We start from the raw sequence: 7,580 nt of genomic DNA, 5'->3' as shown, positions 1-7,580 counted from the left end.
TTTATACGGCCGGGGACTGTTTTTTAATACGGCCGGGGACTGTTTTTTAATACGGCCGGGGACTGTTTTTTAATACGGCCGGGGACTGGTTTTGTGAGCGGAAACTTGAATGTTGCGTCCAATATATGCCTACATTCTGAAACATGTTGACAATTTTATGCATGTCTGCCCGAAAGCAGAGAACTGGTTGGTCATTCAGCGTGTTGCCTCTCCTCTTAATAATAATAATGATAATATTGATTATCTGCTCCTAATGGTCTCTCCTCTCTCTCTCTCTGTTTGTGTTGTAGATTGTGGACCAGATCAACACTAAGCTCCCAGCGTGGTTTGTGGAGAAGCTGCTGGCTCCGACATCACAGCTCCTGGAGCTACGCTTCAACAGGGACAGAGAGGTGGGTGTGTTTGTCCGGGATGTGACAAATGGAAACACGTTCTTGACTTTTAAACTGCCGTTAAAACGATAAGAAAAATGTGTAGAATTGTGACCTATGGGGCCAATGAAGTTCCATCTAGCACAGACATAGGCTGAATGCCAAACCCAACACTTGGGCCCCTAAGCCCTTTATCTAGTGGCCACTTGCTGTTGTGTTCGATTAGTGATCATTTGAGTCTGCAAGAGTTTTGCCCCAAAGGAGGAGCATTGAGACGATGCACACTAATGTTACAGAGATGTAATGTTAGCTAGCTAAGGATGTTGAAGCTCTGATAACAGATGTAATGTTAGCTAAGGATGTTGGGCTCTGATAACAGATGTAATGTTAGCCTAAGGATGTTAGGCTCTGATAACAGATGTAATGTTGGCTAGCTAAGGATGTTGGGCTCTGATAAACACAGATGCCAATGTTAGCTAGCTAAGGATGCTGGGCTCTGATAACAGATGTAATGTTAGCTAGCTAAGGATGTTGGGCTCTGATAAACACAGAGATGTATGGTTAGCTAAGGATGTTGGGCTCTGATAACATATGTAATGTTAGCTAGCTAAGGATGTTGGGCTCTGATAACAGATGTAATGTTAGCTAGCTAAGGATGTTGGGCTCTGATAAACACTGATGTAATGTTAGCTAGCTAAGGATGTTGGGCTCTGATAAACACTGATGTAATGTTAGCTAGCTAAGGATGTTGGGCTCTGATAAACACAGAGATGTAATGTTAGCTAGCTAAGGATGTTGGGCTCTGATAAACACAGAGATGTAATGTTAGCTAGCTAAGGATGTTGGGCTCTGATAACAGATGTAATGTTAGCTAGCTAAGGATGTTGGGCTCTGATAACAGATGTAATGTTAGCTAGCTAAGGATGTTGGGCTCTGATAACAGATGTAATGTTAGCTAGCTGAGGATGTTGGGCTCTGATAAACACAGAGATGTAATGTTAGCTAGCTAAGGATGTTGGGCTCTGATAACAGACGTAATGTACTAGCTAAGGATGTTGGGCTCTGATAAACACAGATGTAATATGTTGGCTGGCTAAAGGATGTTGGGCTCTGATAAACACAGAGATGGTAATGTTACAGAGATGTTAGATGTAATGTTATTAGCTAAGGATGTTGGGCTCTGATAAACAGATGTAATGTTGGCTGGCTAAGGATGTTGGGCTCTGATAAACACAGAGATGTAATGTTAGCTAAGGATGTTGGGCTCTGATAACAGATGTAATGTTAGCTAGCTAAGGATGTTGGGCTCTAATAAACAGATGTAATGTTAGCTAAGGATGTTGGGCTCTGATCAACACCGATGTAATGTTAGCTAGCTAAGGATGTTGGGCTCTAATAAACAGATGTAATGTTAGCTAAGGATGTTGGGCTCTGATAAACAGATGTAATGTTAGCTAGCTAAGGATGTTGGGCTCTAATAAACAGATGTAATGTTAGCTAAGGATGTTGGGCTCTAATAAACAGATGTAATGTTAGCTAAGGATGTTGGGCTCTGATCAACACCGATGTAATGTTAGCTAGCTAAGGATGTTGGGCTCTGATAAACACATAGATGTAATGTTAGCTAGCTAAGGATGTTGGGCTCTAATAAACAGATGTAATGTTAGCTAGCTAAGGATGTTGGGCTCTGATAACAGATGTAATGTTAGCTAGCTAAGGATGTTGGGCTCTAATAAACAGATGTAATGTTAGCTAAGGATGTTGGGCTCTGATAAACACAGATGTAATGTTAGCTAGCTAAGGATGTTGGGCTCTGATAAACACTGATGTAATGTTAGCTAGCTAAGGATGTTGGGCTCTGATAAACACAGATGTAATGTTAGCTAGCTAAGGATGTTGGGCTCTGATAAACACTGATGTAATGTTAGCTAGCTAAGGATGTTGGGCTCTGATAAACACTGATGTAATGTTAGCTAGCTAAGGATGTTGGGCTCTGATAACAGATGTAATGTTAATTCACTGACCCCCACTGACCCCCTCTGCCCCCAGGTGATGTCAGCAGCCCTGGGTGTGTACCAGTCTGTTTTGAGCCTGAAGAACATCCCCATTCTGGAAGCAGCGTATAAACTGGTTCTGGGAGAGATGGCCTGTGCCCTGTCCAGCCTTCTGGCCCCCCTGGGCCTCTCTCCGACCCCTGGTACCCCCTCCCCAACCCTCCACCCTTTCCGGCATCCAGCACCCTGTCTTCGCCCCCCTCACCCTCACCCCAGAGGGTAGAGTTCACCATCATCTTCAACCTGTCAGCCCTCACCACCATTACAACACCAAGAACTCACTCATAGGGGTATGTTGGATTACCACACACACACACACACACACACACACACACACACACACACACACACACACACACACACACACACACACACACACACATATATATTTCTGGCTCAAATACCGAGAACTCACTCATAGGGGTATGTTACGTAACACACACACTGCGCTACCATCAGCAACACCCAAGTAACATGACTGAACTATAACTTAAGAATGTACCTCTGGCTTGCCTCCCCCCCCTTCTGCCTCTCCCTCTGCCCCCTCTCCCCTCTGTCTACCCCCCTCCCTCTGCTCTACCTCTCCCTCTGCTCTGCCCCCCTCTCCCTCTGCCCCCCTCTCCCTCTGCCCCCCCCCTCTCTCCCTCTGCCCCCCTCTCCCTCTGCCCCCCTCTCCCTCTGCCCCCTCTCCCTCTGCCCCCCTCTCTCCCTCTGCCCCCCCTCTCCCTCTGCCCCCCCTCTCCTCTGCTCTGCCCCCCCTCTCCTCTGCCCTGCCCCCCTCTGCTCTGCCCCCCTCTCCCTCTGCTCTGACCCCCCTCTCCCTCTGCTCTGCCCCCCTCTCCCCTCTGACCCCCTCTCCCTCTGCCCCCTCTCCCTCTGCCCCCCTCTCCCTCTGCCCCCTCTCCCTCTGCCCCCCTCTCCTCTGCTCTGACCCCCTCCCTGCCTGCCCCCCTCTCCCTCTGCCCTGCCCCCTCTCCTCTCTCTGCCCTGCCCCCTCTGCCCTCTGCCCCTGCCCCCTCTCCCTGCCCTGCCCCCCTCCCTCTGCCCTGCCCCCCCTCCTCTGCCCTGCCCCCCTCTCCCTCTGCTCTGGGCCCCCTCTCCCTCTGCTCTGCCCCCTCTCCCTCTGCTCTGACCCCCTCTCCCTCTTCTCTGACCCCCTCTGCCCTGCCCCCCTCCCTCTGCCCTGCCCTGCCCCCCCTCTGCTCTGCCCCCCTCTCGCTCTGCCCCCTCTCTCCCTCTGCCCCATCTGCCCTCTGCCCTCCTCCCTCTGCCCTCTGCCCTCCCCTCTGCCTCTCCCTCCCTCTGCCTCTCCCTCCCTCTGCCCCCCTCTGCCTCTCCCTCCCTCTGCCTCTCCCTCTGTAGATGTGGGCTCTGTCTCCGACGGTGTTTGCGTTGTTGAGTCAGAACCTGATGTTGGTCCACTCTGACCTGGCCGTCTACCACCCTGCTGTACAATATGCTGTGTTATATACCCTGTACTCACACTGTACCAGGTAACACACACTACCACCCTGTACTCACACTGTACCAGGTAACACACACTACCACCCTGTACTCACACTGTACCAGGTAACACACACTACCACCCTGTACTCACACTGTACCAGGTAACACACACTACCACCCTGTACTCACACTGTACCAGGTAACACACACTACCACCCTGTACTCACACTGTACCAGGTAACACACACTACCACCCTGCTGTACAATATGCTGTGTTATATACCCTGTACTCACACTGTACCAGGTAACACACACTACCACCCTGTACTCACACTGTACCAGGTAAAACACTACCACCCTGTACTCACACTGTACCAGGTAACACACACTACCACCCTGTACTCACACTGTACCAGGTAACACACACTACCACCACCGTGTACTCACACTGTACCAGGTAACACACACTACCACCCTGTACTCACACTGTACCAGGTAACACACACTACCACCCTGTACTCACACTGTACCAGGTAACACACACTACCACCCTGTACTCACACTGTTCCAGGTAACACACACTACCACCCTGCTGTACAATATGCTGTGTTATATACCCTGTACTCACACTGTACCAGGTAACACACACTACCACCCTGTACTCACACTGTACCAGGTAACACACTACCACCCTGTACTCACACTGTACCAGGTAACACACACTACCACCCTGTACTCACACTGTACCAGGTAACACACACTACCACCTGCTGTACTCACACTGTACCAGGTAACACACACTACCACCTGTACTCACACTGTACCAGGTAACACACACTACCACCCTGTACTCACACTGTACCAGGTCACACACTACCACCCTGTACTCACACTGTACCAGGTAACACACACTACCACCCTGTACTCACACTGTACCAGGTAACACACACTACCACCCTGCACTCGCACTGTACCAGGTAACACACACTACCACCCTGTACTCACACTGTACCAGGTAACACACACTACCACCCTGTACTCACACTGTACCAGGTAACACACTACCACCCTGCTGTACAATATGCTGTGTTATATACCCTGTACTCACACTGTACCAGGTAACACACACTACCACCCTGTACTCACACTGTACCAGGTAACACACTACCACCCCTGTACAATAACTAGGTATCACACTGTACCAGGTAACACACACTACCACCCTGTACTCACACTGTACCAGGTAACACACACTACCACCCTGTACTCACACTGTACCAGGTAACACACTACCACCCTGTACTCACACTGTACCAGGTAACACACACTACCACCCTGTACTCACACTGTACCAGGTAACACACTACCACCCTGCACTACACTGTACCAGGTAACACACACTGCCACCCTGTACTCACACTGTACCAGGTAACACACACTACCACCCTGTACTCACACTGTACCATGTAACACACAATACCACCCTGCTGTTATATACCCTGTACTCACACTGTACCAGGTAACACACACTACCACCCTGTACTCACACTGTACCACAAAACTTCAATCTTTTTTAACCAGTTCACCACATTCTGTTGCCTTATCTTTCAATCTTCTCTCTCTCTCTCTCTCCCTCTGTACTTTTCAGACATGATCACTTCATCTCACTCCAGCCTGTCCTCCTCCTCCCCTTCTCTCTTTGTAGGGGCGGTCATCAGCAGGTAACCACGGCAACCAGAAACACTTCAGCACCCTGCTGACCCTGCTGGAGCCCTGCTGAGAAGGAGCAGCTCTACACTGAGGCCAGGTACTCACGCTATACATGACACACACACCCACACACACTGATGTTACACACACACACACACACACACACACACACACACACACAGGTGTACCAGTTGACACGATAACTGTGGGTGGAATTAATTGTCATCAAAAGGAGACTTTATTACATTTCTTCAAAACAATCCAGCTTGTATTATTTAATTAGTGCAGTAATGGAGCTTGTCAGCGACCCTGGATGTTACGAGACGCAGCATTTTATAGCAAAGTTCATCCTCCGGGATGTTCATGACAAACAACAGATGTATGGAATGGGTCACGAGGTTAGGATTCATATATAAAATATACTAATAATTCACAGCAGACTGTATCTGCTGTAAAGACTGTCCTTATTGTGTAGAGACCAGGTTCTGGCCCCCCAGCTCCGTACTGGAGCCGTGTCCCCCTGGGGGACCCCCCAACTCCGTACTGGAGCCGTGTCCCCCCCCAGTACAGAAACATTACCTCAGGCTCTGGAATGTGGTATCACCCAAAGACATGGTCCATCTCCTGTCAGTGTTAAATCTCCCAGAGGCCCATCCTCCGTAGAACACACACAGTGTTCTCAGAACCCTCTGTTCTGTTAAATAAAACAACCTTTTGGTGCCATGACCGTATTATAACACAATCTTGTCATTTCTCCACCATATAACCTAACCGTGTGTGTGTGTGTGTGTGTGTGTGTGTGTGTGTGTGTGTGTGTGTGTGTTCCAAACAGGAAGCTGTTGTTGACGTGGTCTCTGGAGATGTGCCTGATGATGAAGAGGTCTGATACCTACACCCCTCTCTTCTCCCTGCCCTCCTTCCACAAGTTCTGCAAGGGTCTGTTCCACAACGGTAAATACTGTGGATCTATAGAGAGGGTCTGTTCCTCAACGGTAGAATACTGTTTATCTATAGAGAGGGTCTGTTCCACAACGGTAAATACTGTTTATCTATAGAGAGGGTCTGTTCCACAACGGTAAATACTGTTTAACTATAGAGAGGGTCTGTTTCGGTCTGTTCCACAACGGTAAATACTGTCTTATCTATAGAGAGGGTCTGCTCCACAACGGTAAATACTGTTTAACTATAGAGAGGGTCTGTTCCACAACGGTAAATACTGTTTATCTATAGAGAGGGTCTGTTCCACGTGGTCAACGGTAAATACTGTTTAACTATAGAGAGGGTCTGTTCCACAACGGTAAATACTGTTTATCTATAGAGAGGGTCTCTCCACAACGGGTTCCACAACGGTAAATACTGTTTATCTATAGAGAGGGTCTGTTCCACAACGGTAAATACTGTTTATCTATAGAGAGGGTCTGTTCCACAACGGTAAATACTGTTTATCTATAGAGAGGGTCTGTTCCACAACGGTAAATACTGTTTAACTATAGAGAGGGTCTGTTCCACAACGGTAAATACTGTTTATCTATAGAGAGGGTCTGTTCCAAACGGTAAATACTGTTTATCTATAGAGAGGGTCTGTTCCACAACGGTAAATACTGTTTATCTATAGAGAGGGTCTGTTCCACAACGGTAAATACTGTTTATCTATAGAGAGGGTCTGTTCCACAACGGTAAATACTGTTTAACTATAGAGAGGGTCTGTTCCGGTAAATACTGTTTAACTATAGAGAGGGTCTGTTCCACAACGGTAAATACTGTTTATCTATAGAGAGGGTCTGTTCCAACGGTAAATACTGTTTATGTATAGAGGTCTGTTCCAACGGTAAATACTGTTTATCTATAGAGAGGGTCTGTTCCACAACGGTAAATACTGTTTATCTATAGAGAGGGTCTGTTCCACAACGGTAAATACTGTTTATCTATAGAGAGGGTCTGTTCCACAACGGTAAATACTGTTTAATCTATAGAGAGGGTCTGTTCCACAACGGTAAAT

The 7,580-nt window shown here is 48.1% G+C and overlaps 1 pseudogene; it reads left to right on the top strand.

Moving 5' to 3' along the window:
- Positions 1 to 7,580, top strand: part of LOC118382768 (serine/threonine-protein kinase SMG1-like) — a 122,342-nt pseudogene that overhangs the window by 1,318 nt on the left and 113,444 nt on the right.

The sequence above is a fragment of the Oncorhynchus keta genome, chromosome 5 (assembly GCF_023373465.1).
Source record: "Oncorhynchus keta strain PuntledgeMale-10-30-2019 chromosome 5, Oket_V2, whole genome shotgun sequence".
Lineage (NCBI taxonomy): Eukaryota > Metazoa > Chordata > Actinopteri > Salmoniformes > Salmonidae > Oncorhynchus > Oncorhynchus keta.
Note: the sequence above shows the minus strand (reverse complement) of the source record. Positions and strands in the feature narration are given on the sequence as shown.